The sequence below is a fragment of the Hippopotamus amphibius genome, chromosome 5 (genome assembly GCF_030028045.1).
Source record: "Hippopotamus amphibius kiboko isolate mHipAmp2 chromosome 5, mHipAmp2.hap2, whole genome shotgun sequence".
NCBI classification, from domain to species: domain Eukaryota; kingdom Metazoa; phylum Chordata; class Mammalia; order Artiodactyla; family Hippopotamidae; genus Hippopotamus; species Hippopotamus amphibius.
In genome coordinates this window covers 172290723-172308743 of record NC_080190.1, presented here as the reverse complement: position 1 = coordinate 172308743, position 18021 = coordinate 172290723, and positions in this window count along the sequence as shown.

The window sequence follows — 18021 nt, the reverse complement described above, 5'->3', positions numbered from 1 at the left end:
TCCCTCGAGCCCAGCTAGCCCAGGACAGCAGGTTCCTAGACCAACACCTCCACCGGCCCTTCCTGTGATGCCATAGCCCCACTGTCCACGGGAAGCCAGCCACTCGGCTAACCCTGCCACCTCTCCTGAAAAGAGGCAGGGTCAGGGAAGAGGCTGGGCCTCAAGTCAAGGTCACCAAACCTCAGAGAAGAAAGGGTCTTGGCCAAGTCCAGGCTGTGCCCACGTTGCAGATGACAAAACTGAAGCCAGAGAGCCGAGGGGACTTGCTCGAAGCCTCAGAGGAGCGGGCAGAGCTGGGGCTCCCGAGCCTCTGCTCTAAGCTGGCAGAAGCGAAGCCACTTCCTCAGGCACCTGCTCCAGGCAGCCTTCCCTGATCTGTCCATCCATTCTCAGCACCCATCTGTGGAGCTGTCCACCCTCAGCCCGCAGGCAGGCCCATCTCCTGTCTCCAGTATCAGCGTCCTTATCTGTAAAATGGGTACAACACTGCCCCTCCAGAGGTGGCTCGTGGAGAAGGCAGACACCCTGCCTCCCCCCCACCTCCAGCTGCAGGCGTGGCTGACCAGGAAGTGGCCAGGAGGCAGGGGAGGCCTGGGCCGTCATCTCAGCCCCTCCTTCCCTGAGGGCCCTTCCTGCCGCAGAGCCCAGAGCCAAGCGCTTTCCACTCAGAACAATCCCAGCATGGACCCGAGCCCCAGGCTGTACAGTAGGGGCTGCTGAGACCACCTCTAGGGGCCAGAGCCCAGCCCAGCATCTGCGCCTGGCCCGGGGCGGGGGCGCCGCCCACCGGGCTCCCCAGCGGGGCCCTGCCTCTCCCGCCAGCATCCACGAGGTTCTGCTCTACGAGGTGTCGGCTGGCACGCTGCACAGCTGCGGGTCCCCAGGTTCCGGGCTCCGGGCTGACTGGGGAGGAGGCTGGGGCGGGACCGCCACGCTCCTCAGAAGTCAGAGCCGGAGGGAATCCGGCCCCAGCTCCAGCCCCACACCAGCCCTCTTCCTGGAAGCCTGTGGGACCATCCCTGGGGCCATCCCTGGGGCCCCAGCGCGTAGGCCTGGCGGGGGAGGGGGCAGATAACCCAAAGAGTGGAGGCGGGAGGGGAGGCCCACGGGAGAGGCTGGGTTGGGGTGTCACACAGGAGGCTGGGTGACAGCTGGTGGGTCGAGGGGTGGAATCAGCCCTGACCCAGCACGGGGTCGGTGGACTGAGGGCCAGGGCTGCAGGTGGGAGAGAGGGCCGGATCCCGAGGCATTTTCCTGGCCTCCCTCCCTCCCTCCCCGCTGGGGCAGGAGGACAAAGAAGCCGGCGCGTTAAGCACCCCTCTGGAGGCCCAGATCCTACCTGCACGTCTGTGCGCACTCCTGCAGCCTGGCTAATGTCGCTGCCAACGCACCCGGCTGGCCCCAGGGAGCACTCAGCCGTGGCATCAAATGTTAAGTGAGCCCCAGGCCCGCCTCCTTCCAAATGTCACTTTCTGGAGAGGCGTGCTGAGCCGCCGCTGCCCCACCCACGCCCACTGGCGCGGGCTGCAGCAGAGGCCCCCTCCCCGGCCTGAGTGCCGCCACTCACGCAGGCACCTCAGGGCTCCGGGGCGTGGGGACCCCACCCCCACAGCCAGCTGCCATGCTGGGCGCTAGGCATTTATCCAGCACCCCCTGACGGCACCAGAATCGCGTTTCATGCCCACACGCCTCAGGGGAAGACGGGGTCCCCCCACTGCTCAGCTAAGGACACGGGCTGCTCGAGAGTCCCTTGCGGGGTCTGTGACAGGACAGTGGAGTCCAGGCATTCTGCCTGTCCCCCCCCCGCCCGGCGGGCTGTGAGGGGAGACGCCGTGTCTCTTCTGGGCAGAAGCACAGACCAGACGGGAGTTCTGTCTCCCCCTCCTGCGGTATCTCCAGGGCTCCCGAAGGCGGGGGTCTGTCGTCCCGGGGCGCCAGCTGTCTCCGTGGGGCAGAGCCCCCAGCCTTGCCCTGCCCACCTGCACGGACTTTGCGTGAAAAGAAACAGCCGTTTTCATGGTTATGTCACGGAGGCTGGGCTGCTCACACGGCAGCAAATTCAGCCTTTGCTGACGAATCATCCGTCCAGGAGGTGAGAACGGGCTCTAGAGCCTCTGCCTCTTCCAGGTGGTCCAGCAGGACGGGCCCAAGGCAGCGCCCCTCGCTCTCACTTGCCTCGGTCTCCACAACCAGCAAATGGGCGCAACAGTGGGTTCTGCTCGTCCCTGCTTCAGACGCACTGCGCGAGAAGGAACATGACGGCCTATCTTGAACCTAAAACACCTCTCTGATGGTCCACTTTGGCACCTTAAGTTCCACCATCGCTGCCTCCCTGGGACTGGGCACTGCCATTGCAGCCACACCAACCACTCACTTCCCTCCTGGGGTCCCTAAAAGAATGAGGAGCAGAGCACCGCCATCACCAACGTGCAGAGTCCGCTTCTAGGGGAGCCAACCTAAGAGAGCAACGCTCCGTGGCATCCGTTTCTCAGATGGGGAAACCGCAGCCAGGGCTCTGCGAGGACGCTGCGGCTCTCGGCCGCGGCCCGTGGTCTCCCAGGTGTCCCTCCAGCTCCCGTCTTTCCTTCCAGCCTCAGGAGGCCGTGTGAAAATGCAAGCCCTCCACTGGTTCTCCCTGTTGCTCATTCATTCCTGCGTTTACTTGACACTAAGCGCCACCCCACACGGGCCCTGGGCGCCAACGCGTAGCACAAAGCCGCCAAAGAGCCACAGCCACCCCCAGCAGCCCTGGTCCAGGCCGGCGTGTCCCGAGGGCCGGTGGGGGGCAGGGGGGGCTACATCCTGGCTCCTCAGAGTGGGGCTCAGGGCTCAAGTTAGTTTGTAAAAGTTTGGCTTCTTTACTAAGCGTGCAATGAGATGTCACAGGACACCCACCAGAATGGCCAGAATCAAACAGAGAGATGGTAAGTGTTGGTCAGGAGGTGAAAAGTGGTCCCTCACACACGGCTGCTTTGGGAAGGCCTGGCGGTTCCTCAAAGAGGTGAACGTGGTGCTACCACGTGAGCCAGCAATGCGGCTCCAGGTACGTCCGCGTGAGCACGTGTACACGGATGTTCACAGCAAGCAGCCGTATCTGTGACAGGCCAAGATGGAAGCAGCCCGAATGTCCATCACCTGATGTAGGCAAAGGTGCGGCCTCTCCACACAGCAGGATGTGATTTGGCCGCAAAAAAGGAATGAAGCCCTAAGACAGGCTATGACGTGCGTAGACCCTGACAACGAGAGGCCCAGTGAGAGAAGCCAGACACAGGATTCCACGTGTAGGAAATGTTCAAATCAGGCGAAGGCACAGAGACAGAGGGTGGATTCGTGCTTGCAGCGGGATGGGGCGGGGATCGGGGGGCGGGGATCGGGAGGCAGTGTGAGCGGGCTCTCTTTCAGGTGATGAAATTGGTCTACAATCGGCAGCACACGTGTGACGGGGCTGAGACCCACTGAGCTGTACATCGTAAGTCAATGGATCACGTACGCTATGTGAATCATATCTCAATAAAATTGTTTTTGTGTTAAACAGCTTTCTTCAAACGGCATTAACTAGTTTTCTTCAGAGTTCGCTGGTTTTCCTCGCGGGGGTCCCTCTGGGAGCCTGCGTCACCTGCTGTGACTCTGATGGGGCTGCCGAGGGCCTCACATTTGACCCGCCCTCCTCACCCCCGGGGGGGGGCCAGAGAACCGCTTCCTGGAGCTCAGAACCGGGCTCTGAAATGGGCTCTTGGCTCCTCGAATGACTCAGGTGGGCCTGGCCCTGAGAACAGCCCCCTCGGGGCGGCAGCATGGAGCCCGTGGGGCTGTGGGGTCGCCGTGTAAACAGCCTCATCACTGCCAGCAGCTTCCCCTGAAAAGAGAGACTTTGCAGACGGTCTGGTGTCAGCAAGGTGTTCTCCGAGTGCGTGATGGGCGAGCTGCAGTTTGCTTTCTTTTGCTCACGGGGGTCATCCAATCTTTCCCCACGGAACAGGCGAAAAAATAGTATAATTTTTTTTAAAAAAGGGAAAAAAAAGAATTATACAGCTCCACCCCTTTAAGATTTTTTACCATTTTGTGATGCTAGGATGCAAAATTTTAGAATTTTGTTTTTGATAGGCCCTGGGTGAGGCGGGGTGAGAAGCCCCGGGACCCTCGCTGGGGGCGGGGAGGGGCCAGGCCACCAGAGCCAGGACCACTTTGAGGACAGCATCCCGTGGCCAGGACAGGGAGGAGGAGGAGGCAGAGCAGCAGGTGAGGCAGGAGAGGAGGTGGGGGGGCCGCTTCCTGGCTGCTCCCCCTCGCTCCTCTCCCTTTCAGGACTGATTTCCGCCTCAGTTTGGGTAATTACTCTCTACTCAGCATCATTTCTTTCCTTCCTTCAAGGAGGGGAAGAAACACACCAGAATCTCTCTGGGGGGAGTAAATCCTTTCAGACTCTGCGCAGCTGCTCTCTGCACGGGTCGGGGGAGGTGGTTCTTCAAAGTTACTCTGACTTTCGTCCCTTAGAAGAAACCCCATCCTTTCTCACCCGCCCGGGGCTCTTCAGAAACCCCGGCCTCAGATCGCGGGGTGATGTCTGATCCCAGACTCGCAGGCCAGCCGGTGGGAGGGGACGGTCACAGTCAGGTCTCCCCCCCAGGCAGGAGAGGAAGAGACTGGGGTGGGGGAGGGGCACACGGCCCAGGCCACAGGGCCAGTCAGCGCCTCCCCACAGTGTGTGCCGCCACACCAGCCCCGAGGTGCACGGGACGATGCACTGCCTTCGTGTCACAGGCGTGGAAACTGAGGCCCCGGAGGGTAAGTGGCTTCCCGAAGTGCGGTCCTCGGTGCTGGGCAGAGCCGGTACCCAAGTGTGCCCTGTGCTCCCGCACTCACCGCAGGGACAGGGACGCCACACCAGAGAGTCTGGCCAACCTCTGCCAGCGACTAAGGTGTGCCCTGCAGGGGACAGACTGGGATGAGGCCCCGAGGAGCTTAAAGTTGGGAAGGGGAGGAACGCAGGAGTAACAGCCCTGTGGCTGGAGTGGGCAGGCACTGAAGGGCGGAGGGAGCGCTAGGGGTGCAGAGGAGGGGCCCTCCTGGGACCACACTTGGGGACACGTCTTGGAGGAGGCGGCATTCGGGCAGAGCCACCAGGCGGGCTGGGACCTCACAGAGCAGAGTCAGTGGAAGGGCAACCAGGTGGACAGGCTGGCAGAGGCAGAGGTGTGGAGGTGGGCAGGTCCAGGGTGGGATTAAGGAAGGAAACGGGGCCTCAGGCCTCATGAGCCAGAGCCCTGGGCGGGGGCCCCCTGCATGAGGCCTAAGCACCCGACGGCCAGCGCCCAGCCTCAGCCCAGCCTCCCCTCTTCCAGGGAGCCCTCCTGGACCCCCGGGCTGGAGCAGAGGGCCTGCACCCCTGCACATGCCCAGGACACCCTGAGCCCCGCCCAGGAGACCCCTCATGCTTCCGTGAGTGTTGACTGTCTGTCTCCCCCTCCAGACAGGAAGCTCCACGGGGCTGTTTTGGTCTCCTAGGACCACAGGGACAAAGTGCCACAGCCTGGGTGGTTTATGCAACAGAAACTCATTCCCTCCCAGGCTGGAGGCACACGTCTGGAATCAAGGTGTCGGAAGGCGGGTCCTTCCGGAGCTCTGAGGGAGAGCCGGTTCCTCTCCTCTTCCCACGCCTGGAGTTCCCAGCCCCGCCCGGCCATCCTGCGCTTGTCTCTGCCTCCCCCTCACGGGTTCTCCCCGTGCCTCTATGTCTTCACGTGGCGCTGCCCTCCTGGAGTGTCTGTGTCCAAACTTCCCTCTTCTTATGAGAACACAGTCACGTCCATCAGTGGCCCAGCCCACTCCACTATGACCTCACCTTAACTTGGTTCCATCTGCAAAGACCCTATTTCCAAAAAAGGTCACCTTCACGCCCACAGGGCTGGCCACATAGAGCACAGTCCACCAAGCGTCTGAGGATTGACTGTTAGACCAGCTTCACTGCTCCCACCCGGGGAAAACGCGTAACATTTTACGCGCGTCTCCAGGCAATGGGCAGCCTGTTAGGACACCTGAGTCTCTATTTCCCCAGAGGAAAGGCACAGCTGAGTGGGGTCCTTGACACCCCCCTGGAGGGAAGGGACCTCCAGCCCAAGGGTCAGGGCTTCCTTCCCCATTCACTTCATCTTCTTCTCCCCAGGAGACCCCCAGGCACGGACCCTCCAAGGAGGCCATGGAAGGTGCAGTCACCAAACAGTCTCAGACCTCCCCAAAAATGCCAGAGCAGTTGGTATGATTTATTAATCCGTCAGGATCTTTGCAAGATTTTCATGTGGTATTTGGAGTCTATTTAACTGGGTAACAAAAACACCCAGTGCCAGAAACCATAAATAATTACCACATCCAACGGGCCTTTCACATGAGGACCGCCACTGCCTTTCCCTCCCCACTGCTCCACATCAATTTCCAACTTTTCCTCATTCCATTTGGAACCAGCTCCCACTCATCAAAGAAGGCGCCAACCCAGGGTTTCGGGGAGCGCCAAAGAGGGACCCTGCAAGTCTGTGATTAGAATACAAGAGGGAGGATCAAGGTAATTAATTTTTTTAACTTAAAAGAAATTTCTTTTTAGGTTTCCCCATCAGCTCCTGCAAAGCCGTGTGAATCATATCTGCTTATGTAAATAAAGCTGACGGGTGATAACATTAATTAGCAGCATAAAACTTTTGCCCATCCGACTGGAGATAGCAGGTAGTTGGGGGAGAGGATTAATTTCTGTTCTAATTAGACATTTACATGTGTGGCAGCTTGGCCTCCAGCAGCGAACAGTGTCGGTGCCAGTGTCAGATTCCCGGTCCCTTCGAATACATTGGCTTCTGAAAGGGCGTGGGGCACATGCCCTCCAAAGGTGCCCCCTTTCAGCCCCCCAGCCTGCGTGGAGCCAGCTGATCTAAAGGAAGGGACAGATGAGAAACATCCTGCGCGGGGGGCCAGCTCCTCCACGGGGCAGCAGCCCCGCCTCCCACCTCCAGCAGATGGGTCCCTGGAGCTGCCCCTGGGTGGGAGGGGAGGGCAAAGGTGAAGCAATTAGGGAAGGCCCCACAGTTTGGGGGGGGGTCACGTGGTGCTGCCCCCACCTGAGAAGGCATTTGTCTGTGATAAACAAGATGGGGAAGAAGACATGCAGGATGGGGCCGGCCTGACAGCACTTTCATGGTGAAGGGGCATCCTCGGACCTCTGCGAAGAGGCACCTTGCTGGCCCCACCTGGATGTAGCGAGTGGGTCCCCGGAGACCCTTCAGTCCTCTGCAGCTTGAGAGCCCCTGGAGCACAGAGGGTAGGACCCAGGCATCAGGGCTTGATCCCAAGAATTCCAAAACCCCTTCTGCCCTGACACGCTGCTCGATGTCTTCAGGGAGAAATGGTGTTTTCAGGCAGCTTCCAAGGCCCTAGAAGGCCAGTCTGGGGGATGCTTGAGTGAGGGAGACGTTCTGGGGCTTCTGAAGTCACCTCACTCCACAAATCGGGACCGTGGACTGCCCGTCTCACCCAGGTGAAGGTGGGAGGTTCTGGGGAAGGGCAGAGGCTCGGGTGGTCCATTCTGAGTTCCCTGTCTGACCGCGAGCCTCCTGTGATGGAAAGTAAAGAGGAAATTCTTCCCCGCTTCATCCCTCTTCATCCCACTCTGGATGAGAGAGCGGCAGAGCTGGCCCGCAGTGCTCAGATAATAGCTCCTTTCTCTCTTCAGAAGCTGCTCTCATCTCCGCTCCCTGCCAGGCCGCTCGCAGCTTCTCCATCAGCAGCTCGGCCGCCAGGAGCACCTGGAAGAAGCTTTGCAGGAGCACGTGCAGTCCCCGGAGCTCGGCCGGATGCCTTCCCTGTGCGCCTCTGACCCTCCTGATTGCCGTCATTAGGCGCCTAGGAGGAGGCTGATTAGAGCTGCAGCAGGTGGGGGCCGGGACACATGGGAGGAAGGACTCCCGAACCCCAGCAGGGCGATTCCAGGAGAACCCCCAGCCCAGAGAGGTCTCCAGCCCTGTTCAGCCCTCACCAGTGTAAATTCGCACCTCTGACTGCCAAGCCCTGTGGCCAGGGCCCAGTCAGATGGAGAGGGGACCAGCCTCACAGAGGGTCTTACCCAACAGGGCCCACATCACACATGAAGGGGCTGGGAGTGGGAGGGCTCCCAGGAGTGGGAGGACCCCAGGAGTGGGAGCACGGAGGAAGAGCCTGAATGGGAAGAGATGGAGGGAGACTCGGGCAGGACAGGAGGAAGAGAGATGCAGGCTGGCTGGGCTATAGGGTCTGGATTTACACTAAGAAGCTGAACGGCCCCTGGGGGGAAGGGCAGACCTCGGGAGGTGATTTTCACTCTCAGCTTGAGTGTTGGGGGCCTCAGATGGGCCCCCTCTGTTTCACAGAAGGGGAAACTGAGGCCCAGAGAGCTCCCTGGTGTGGCCTAGGGTACAAATGAGCCAGGCCAATTTGAGGTGAGCATTCAGCACCTAGCCCAGTAACTGATGGATGGAAAGATGGATGGATGGACAGATCAGTGGATAAGGATGTGGTATATATACACAATGGAATACTACTCAGCCATGAAAAAGAATGGCTGAGAATTTGCAGCAACATAGGTGGACCTAGAGATTGTCATACTAGGTGAGGTAAGTCAGACAGAGAAAGACACACACCAGATGATGTCACTTATATGTGGAATCTGAATTATGACACAAAGGAACTTATTTACAAAACAGACACAGACGCATAGACAGGAAACAAACATGGTTATCAAAGGGGATGGTGGGGTGAGGGAGGGATAAATTAGGAGTCTGGGATTAGCAGATAAAAACTACTATATGTAAAATAGATAAACAACAAGGTCCTACTGTATAGCACAGGGAACAATACTCAATATCCTATAATAAACCATAGTGGAAAAAATATAAAAAAGGGTGTGTATATATATGTATGACTGAACCACTTTGCTATACACCAGAAACTAACACAACATTGTGAATCAACTAGACTCCAATTGAAGAAAGAAAGAAAGATGGATGGATGAATGGATGGGTGGTTGGAAGGGTGGTTGGATGGGTGGATGAATGGATGGACTGACGTGCAGATACATGGATGGATGGATGAGTGAATCTGTCCCACCCACACCAACATCAGCACCACCTCCCTTGGGATCAAGCCAACCAGCTTGGCTCTGCCTCTTCCTCTGTGTGACCCGGCCGTCACCTGGCCCCACTCCCTTTGGTGTCCTTACCTTGGGGAAGGGATAACAGCAGCCACCCGGCGGGTCCTGGAGAAGCAGCAGACGACAAGCAGCGGCGTCTGGCACACACTAGGTGCCTCATAAGCAGACGCGCCCGGCTGCCACCTCCATGTTGGTGCCAGCAGCGCAGACGCCCTCCCCCAGGAGCGGCGAGGCCTCCGCCCCGAGCCCGGCAGGGGCCTCCACTCCTCCCCGCCGCCCCCCAGGAGGCAGCATATGTTCCTCGGCCCCAGGCTGCTATTTCTGGGCAGCGGGTTCCTTCCGAGAGGGAGGGTTCTGGTGGCTCTGACGCCCGGGGACGCGCCAGCCCTGCCCCATCACCGCCAGGAGGAGGGGCAGTTGTATTTCGGGCCCCATGAAAGTCTTGGAATCCCAGGAGACAGAGGTTGGAGGGGCTGGAGGACCCTATGGCCCTTCACGGAGAGGACGGTGAGGGTCCAAGGTCACTAGAAGGTCAAGGGCTGGGCCGGACTGGGAACCCAGTGACCTCACGTCACGCAGCCTGCCTTCAAGCCCATGTCCCCCAGCTGGCCTCAACTCCACAGCCACGCAGAGCCCCAGGTGTGCTGGGCCTGGGGGGCGGGAGGAAGAGGACCCCCACCCTCCAATGAGTCTGGGGTCAGGTGGGCTCACCAAGCTTGGAAAGCAGCACAGCCCCCTGGTTTGGCCAATGGTGCTTGGGGCTCCGGAGGCTCCTGAGGGGTTGGGAGGGATCCACCCACAGGACATGATGTGAGAAATCTGGCATCCTAGGATACCCCTAGGGGTGCAGGTGCGTCTCCCAGCTGCTGCTCCACCCAGCCGGGTGTGGTGCCACCCTGAGGCCTGCCCCTCTTCTCCCAGTGCACTCCCCACTCAACTGTCTGTCCACAGACCCCGACACCTTGGGTCCCTGTCCTGAATCCATCCTGTCTCTTGTCTCACCATCCCAGGGGCCCCCACCCCCATCGGGGCTACTGGGAGAGGGGTGAGGTTTCCATTGAAGAAAAACACCTGGAGAGCCCCCAGTTCATGGCATTTGTGCCATGCCTGCCTCGAGAGCCCCCAACCGCTGCTATATGTCCCCACGTCCCCCGCACCCCTCCACAGCGGTGCGGCTACCTCCCCTCTCAATGGAGTCCTGTCCCACGCCTGGGCCTCCTGCCCCCACTCCTACCCCCACTCCTACCCTCACCCAGCTCTGTGACGCATGCGTCGCCAGGCAACCCTTTAAGAATATCCATCCAAACCCTCTGTGGCCCCATCTCCCTCACGGGAAGATGCAAATCCCCAGGCGTGGCCAAGACCTCCCGTAGCCAAGATCTTCCCCCAAACCCTCAGCTCCTCTGCAGCAGCCCTAAGCCTCCTCCTCTCCCCTGAACTCATTCCCACCTCAGGACTTTTGCACAGGCCATCCCCTGATGGAGTACTGTGCTGCACCCTCCCCTGGCTATCTCCGTCCCACCGCTTCCACCCCAGTTCTCCCAGTCTCCCTGACCACGCGATCAGCCTCTTTACCACGTGGACTCACGTCCAAGCCTCCTGCCCCCACCTTGGCCTTGACTAGAACACTGCCCGCGCCACAGGGTACTCAGGCAGCTTCTGACGAGTGGCCCCGTGGTCCTCACCCTGCTCTCATCCTCATGTCCAGCTCACCTGGTTCGCTACCAGGTGCAGGGAGTGGGGAGCGGGGTCAGTAGTTGTCAGGCACTTGGGGCATTCCTGGGCCCCTGGCTGAAATCAAATAGCACCACAAGAACCCTTAAGCCCCACTCTGACTCCTTGTGCCTGCTGGTTCCCCAAAGCCAGCCCTGCAGCCCCCTCTGTGCTCTCCCACCCCTGCCTGGAGCAGGGAAGACGCACACTCACCCATGGGAAAGAGGTGCTCAGCTACCCAGGCCCAGCCGGAAGCCATCTCCCCGCCCCCCACGCCTCACCCTGCTCATTCAGCACCAGCCTTTCCTCCGTGCATCCGACCTGGCCCCCCTGGTCAGCAGTGCTGGGCGATGAGAGGGCAGTTCCCGCGACAATGGCCAGGAAGCCAGTTCCAAACAGGAGAGCCACCCTGAGAAACGGGCTCTGAGAGGCCTGAGCTACAAACCAGGGGGCTTGCCGGCCCGGGGGGACCCCGTGGGGTCAGAGAGCAGGCAGGAGAGGGGCACCATGCGGCCCTAAGGAGTGGGGCAGGCCTGGCTGCCACCCCTGCTCACTCTGGGACCCCGGACAGGTCAGCTCCCCGCTCTGAGCCTCGGTTTCCTCCTCTTGAAAAGAGATGATTGGGGCCCATTTCATAGGGTTTGCAGGAAGGTTCCATTCCCAGTGAGGATTGGGCCATTTTTAAAAGCTCTACAAATGCCAGCACTTTACAAACACCCTGGACTTCAGAGAAGACCTCGAGGAGGATGTAATTACCCCATGTTCCCAGAGAGAGGACAGGGGAGGGAGCCATCCCCCAGGGTCACTAGGCTGCGGGAGTGCCTCCCTCCCCTTCTCCACTGCTCTGTCCCCTCTGATCCCCAGGACCCAGGCCCAGGGGGGCCCTTGGAGGGTCCCAGAGCCAGGGCTGACATCCCAGTGCTGAGGCCACACTCAGGGACAACCATTGGGGCCGCATTCTCTCAGGAAAAAGGCAGCTAGTTGAGCTTGAAACTCAAAACAGAGGCCCAGGGACTCTTCCCCAAGACAAGCATGGCGGACACAGCGGAGGGGCTTGGTGGGTGCCTCCCACCCCCCACACAGAGTACCCGCACAGACAAGCACTTACGGCTGTGAAAGGGCTGCCCTGCAGCCTTAAGCGAGGCCGACTTTGGCTGACTTTGTGGGGCCCGTTTTGCAGGTGTGAGGCCCCAGAGACTCTCATGACTGAGCCGGGTTTGGTGTCACCACTCTGATCTGGGCTCAAGCATCAGCCACTTCACCTGTCACTGCTTTTGCACCATCTGTGCAAATGCCCACACAAAAGAGGCAAACAACATCTGAGTGTTATTGTGAAAGTGGCTTTGACCTTGTGGATCCCCTGAGAGCACCTTGGGGACCTCACTTGGGGCTCCAAGGACACCCACTTTGAGAACTGATTGACTAGGGTGTAAGCTCCAGGAAGGCAGGCATCCTCATTTGTTTGGTCTCCTCCTGGAACAGTGCCCGGCACGCACATGGGATTTGCTGAGTGAATTCTTATCCCGCTGCACACGTGCAGAAATGAAGCCTGGAGCTGCAGGGTCCAGGGCCCAACACTACATACCAGCCTGGACCCAGGTCTCCTGGCTCCCTTGGGCACTGGCCCTGCTTGTCCCTGTGCCCAAATGCCACATCCCCAGCGCCTCGCCTCCTCATTCAGGTCCAGCTGCAATGTCACATCACTGGGTCTTCAAAGAGTAGGAGCTGCCCCCACCGCCACCCCAGCAGCCTCCAACCCGCCTCACAGCCACCGTCACTACCCAGGAGCACCTGTCCGTGTGTCTCCCACCCCTGGGACCCACGCTCCCAGAGGGCAGGCACGGCATCTCATCCCCGGGGTGTTGAACTCAGAACTCACCAGCTCATGGCAGGTGCTCAGCAAATGCCCACAGAAGGTCTGAGTCCACCACCGTGTGCTAGATTAGACCCTGGCACGCCTGGACGTGAACCTCAGCTTGACCCTGGGCCAGCCTCCCCAGTGCTCTCAGGCTCAGTCCTTCACAGGCACGGCTGACCTGGGTGTGGACCCAGCCATGTGCCTCTGCAGTCCTTAAGACCCTCGCCAGCTCGCTCATGCATTCAGCAAACTTACGATAAAAGTGTCCTGTCCCCCCAGGCTTGGTGCCTAGAACCAGGGATACAACTGGACGTAAGCTGTTGTCCCTCCATCAGGGGCTCAGGGACCCGTGAGGACAGGCGTGGCAAGAGGCCAGGGCCTGGATTCCCAACCTGGCCCGAGGGGGCCCAGGAGGAGAGCAGGTTTGGGGCAGGTGTAGGTGAGGATGTGATGGGCTCAGGTTGGGACTCACGGACCCCCGGAGGCGAGGTCTTTGAAAGGGGAACAAGGACCCCTGCCTCGCGGCACTGAGGACACAGTTGGGGAGGGAGAAGGAGAAGAAGGGGACTTCCTGAAGCCTTGAGGGACTTCCTGTTTCCATTGAGACGCCAGAGAAAGGAGCAAGGTCATTAGTACGCCTCTAAGAGCTCAGTCTGTGAACGTGCTCAGTGCTCTGCCCATGGCTGGGATCGGGGCTCAGCCCATGACCAGGGTCAAGGCTGTCAGTGCCCAGGATCAGGGCTCAGCCTAAGATCATGGTCAGAGTTCAGTGTGTGACAGGGATCAGGGCTCAGCCTGTGGTCAGGGATCATGGCTCAGTATATGGCCAGATTCAGCTCAAAGTTTAGCCAGAGAGCAGCCTTCATTCTCTGACCAAGATCTGGGCTCAGCACGTGACCAGGGTCAGGGCTCAGCCTGCGACTGAGAAGTGCAGGTCAGCAAGGGTGGCGCGGTCCCAGGATTCTCGCCCCGCCCCGGTGCCTGTGTACCCTCCCCGCCGCGTCTGTGAAGGGGCGATCCGGAGAGCCTGGCTGTCGCTTCTCACGGCAAACCACGCTTGTTTTGCCTGATTTTTTTTCCTCCCTTCCCCTACCCTCGCCCAGCCAGGCAGCAGGGGAAGGTGTAATTAAAAATCAGGTTTGTTAACACGAACACGACGTACATAATATTTAAAACATCCAAGCGCCTTTAACTCGCTACCGACATGCATTTGCTCATTAGGCAGGAATTTTTTTTATGGCGACAACACTGCAAATAGCTCTTATTAAAATGCTCAAAACACCATCTGGTCCTTCGCTGAGACTCCGAAGCGTTGCGGAGGTGGCCCCGCATGCCTGGAGACCTGGAGTTTCCCAGCAGGGCGGCAGGATCGGTTTCTAACCAGCTCCCTGAGTTCTCCGGGGTCCCAGTCTGCGATCTCACCCTCCTCCCTTCACCTGGTCCGGCAGCACTCCCATCTTACCGAGGCTCGGAGACCAGGAGCCCCTCGCCCAGATGGCACAGCTAATAAGGGACACACACGGGCGTGAGGCTGAGGCTCTCTCCAGGAGGCAGGTGGTGAGGAAGGAGCTGGGCCGCCTCACCCGTCCGTGGACAAGGCGGGTGGAGGACGGAGGCGGGGGAAGCCAGGCTGTCACTGCCAGGCTGCAGGGCATTCAGAAAGGGGCACCATCGCCTGGGGGGGGCTCCTGGCCTGACTGTCCCACACAGGGCACCCCAGGATGGCGAGGGGCTGTCAGGCCTCCTGAGCAGCCCTCGGGGTCTGGGGTCTGGGGTCTGGGCCATGCCTGGTGGGGCTCTGCTGGGCCCCGGGACAGGTTTTGTGCCCCTGCCCTAACTGCTGGCTCTCTGGCTCCAGGATGGCTGGGGGGCGGGGCACCGTTGCCAGGAGAGCTGAGAGTGCAGGGCCCACGCAGTGCCACCCCCGCCCCAGCGCCTCTGCGGGAGGAGCGGGGACGCAGGCTGAAGCAGCGATTCCCCACCCTCCGCCCCCCCAGGGGCCCAGTCTCCACTGCTCCTCCTCTGCCTGCTCCCACCCCACTCCTCGGGCCTCCTTCAGCCACTGGACAAGCTCCCTGCCCCAGGCCCTGTGGCAGGACAGACTTACAGGCACGAGAGGGCCCGGACCCTGCCCTCGGGACTCTGCCCACAGGTGGTTTACAGGCAGAGGGATGGTCAAGAGCTGGCCGGCCTCAGCGGGATGCAGGCGGACACCTCCGCACCTGTGCCCACAGCAGACATCACCCATCAATCAGGGCGCGCGTGTGGCTGGACAGAGAACTCACTTCAGGATCCTCTCGACACACCAGCAGAGGAAGCCCGGACCCACGGGGCAGCATTGCCACAGAGTGGAACCTACCTGCCATCTCCCCAGTGAAGTGGGGCAGGAGTCAGCACTGAGGTCAGGACATAGGACTCCACGATGGGCCCGAGGTTCTAGTCCCCGGGTCACCGCATCACCATAGGACACCACAGAGCATTTGCTCTGGCCCCGTGCGTGCAGACGCGCAGGACTCAGCCCTGCCAGGAGCAGGTGGCACACGGCACAGAGGATCACTCAGGGTGACAACAGTCCCAGGGGGAGCACCCCAGGGGGATCCCAACCCAGGGTGTGGGAGCATCCACGGAGGCTTCCTGGAGGAGGTGTGCAAAGTGAGCGGCATGACCAAGAGACCACTTGTGCCAGAGAGGCGGACAGGACAGAGCGCGGGGAGGTACTCGGGGGCCCTGTGGTGGTGTGGGGGTGAGGGAGGAGCCACTGACTCACCAGGGCCATCGGCAGACAGAGCCCAGGGGATAGCACCTGCCCCTCACCTTTGAGCCTTTGTGGGCTCGGAGGTGTTCACCCAGGAGCATAGGCTCGGAGGTGGGAAGACAGACAGGCATTGGCACAGGGGGCAGAGGTGTGGAGTGGTGAGGTCACCACAAGAAGGCTTAAAGGGAGGATGCGGGGCAGGGCTGGTGGGAGCACCAAGCCCAGCCAGGGGAGATGCGGGAGACAGAGGGAGGCAGGAGGGGCCGCAGAACCCTGTGTCCTGCCCCCCCACCCCCCAGCCCCGCCAAGCAGTGACTTCCGTGCCATCGAGGGGACCCTGTGGACACATGTCCCAGCTGGGCTGGTTCTCAGCTTGGGGGGCCCCAGGAGAGTCCCCTTAGCCCTCTCAGCCTCAGTGTCCTCATCAGTAAAATGGGCCTAAAATCACAGAGCTCAGAGAGTTGGGGGTACGGAGAGGGGCGGGAGGGTAGGGCTTTGGGAACTGCAAAGGCCTTTGTGTTATTTGTGTACAAAGACCACAGACACGCACACGCACATGCCTGCACACATACACAGATGCGTGTGCACACAGACACACACCCACACATCTGCACACCTGTTCTCGCGCCCCCGTCTTCACAGGTGTGGCCTCGGGCAGGATTACTGGACATTAGACCCCATACCCTGACTACAGGAAAACACCAACCAAGTACTCCAGTTAATAAACTGAATTCAGACCCAATGAAAATGAACACACAGAAGCAGCGTTCAGTGCGAGCAACGTGCAGAAAGCCCTCCACGCGCCCTCTGGGTCCTGGGAGGTGAGCTCCCTGGAACCCACGGCTGACGCCCACCCCTCACCTCCCCGACCCAGACCCACCGCCCAGCCTGACCTCCCAGCAGCCAGGCTGGGAGAGACCGTCCGGGTGTGCGGCTTGGGGCTGGGCCTGGGGGCTCGGCGAGCGAGGGGCTCCCTCCCCTGCTCCCTTCCCAAGCAAGAAGCGGCAGCTTTTAGAAAGTGTCAACTTATTCCCAGCTGTTGTTGCCAAAAAAGGAAAAAAAGAAAAAACTCTCCTTGGTTTCAAGGAAACTCACAACAGCTTCAGAAAACCGCGTGAACGTGGTGGGTGCGCTCATTTCCCTGAGTACTCCGCAGAGCCAGAGGCCCCACGCTTGTCACACGCGGTCTGGAGCCTCTGGAAGTGGGCTGGGCGGCCGGGGACCTCGTTGGGGTCCGCATGGTTCCTCCCCGGGCAATGGGCAACACCCAGCTTCCTGAAAGGCAGCCGCTTTTCTCCCTCTTTATTCCCCGGAATAAAGGCTCTTGACATCCACGACTCCCGCTAGCAATTAACCGTGATTAATGTAGAGCTCGGCTGCGGGCGTGGAGGAAGTGCGCCTGGAGGGGTGGGCGACGCGCGCATATTCATGCATCCGGAACAAATGCGGGGTGAACAGCGCGGGAGGGAGCTCCTGGGGAATGTTTGCAGGGCTCTCGGCCTGGGAACCGGCTGAGCCCAGGGTGGCCTGTGACCGACGACGGGGCTGGGGTCAGAGGACCGAGGCCCCCCCGGGACGCTCGCCTGTCGCAGACGCAGGTGCCGGAGGCTCCAGGCCTGAGACCGCGATGGCTAGGGGAGACGCCACCAGTCCAGGCTGAGCTCGGACCCACGTCCTCTCCTTCAACTAGCACAACAGGTAACCCCCGCAGCGTGCACCCCTCGCTCTGCCCCACAGGTGAGGAGACCAGGGGTCAGAGAGGTCAGGGAGCTTGGCCACGGCCCAGGGCCGTCACAGGCGTCTAGGACACTGGAACCAGAAACCTGCTGGTCACTCTGCCCAGCCATGGTGGCATACCTCAGTCTCCCCCACCGGGAAAGTGGGGAACGATGGGACCGGCCTGGGCCAGGGCTGGGATGCTCTGGGGCCCCTCTCGCCTGGGCCCAGCAGATGCCCACATGTCAGAATACCCTGTAAACCTCCAGCCCCGACCCTCCTGAGTGGAACCTGCCCTACATCACCCACTCTCTGTGTCCCCCCCGCCCCCGTCCCCAGGATTCCATTAAGTCTGTTGTGGTGTGGAGAGAAGGGATGCCTAGGACATCGGCTCCTCTTCTTAATTTACTCTCAGGGCTCGTTAGCATTCAGTACAGTAATTAAAGGCCTTGGGAACACTCATCGCCCCGGCAACAGCCCAGCCCAGGGGCCTCACATGTGCCTCAGCAGCTCCTGCAAGCAACAGCCCCCATCCCACAGAGAAAAGCCAGCCTCAAGGCCAAGTGTCAGCACGCCCATTTCACAAATGAGAAGCCAGAGGTCCTTTCAAGCCGAGGGGTACCAAGCGCACCACTCCTGGGCCATTCGAGCATCTCGGCCAGCACCGGACAGGTCCACTTCCGCGCTGAGCCTGTGTCCCCAGAGCCCACCTCTCTGCAAGCCTCCACCATGCTGAGGCTGTCGCCGCCTCGGGGTCCCCCAGGCTCCCCAGATGGCCTCTTCCACAGCCTCCCCACCCCGGGGATGGAAACTCCA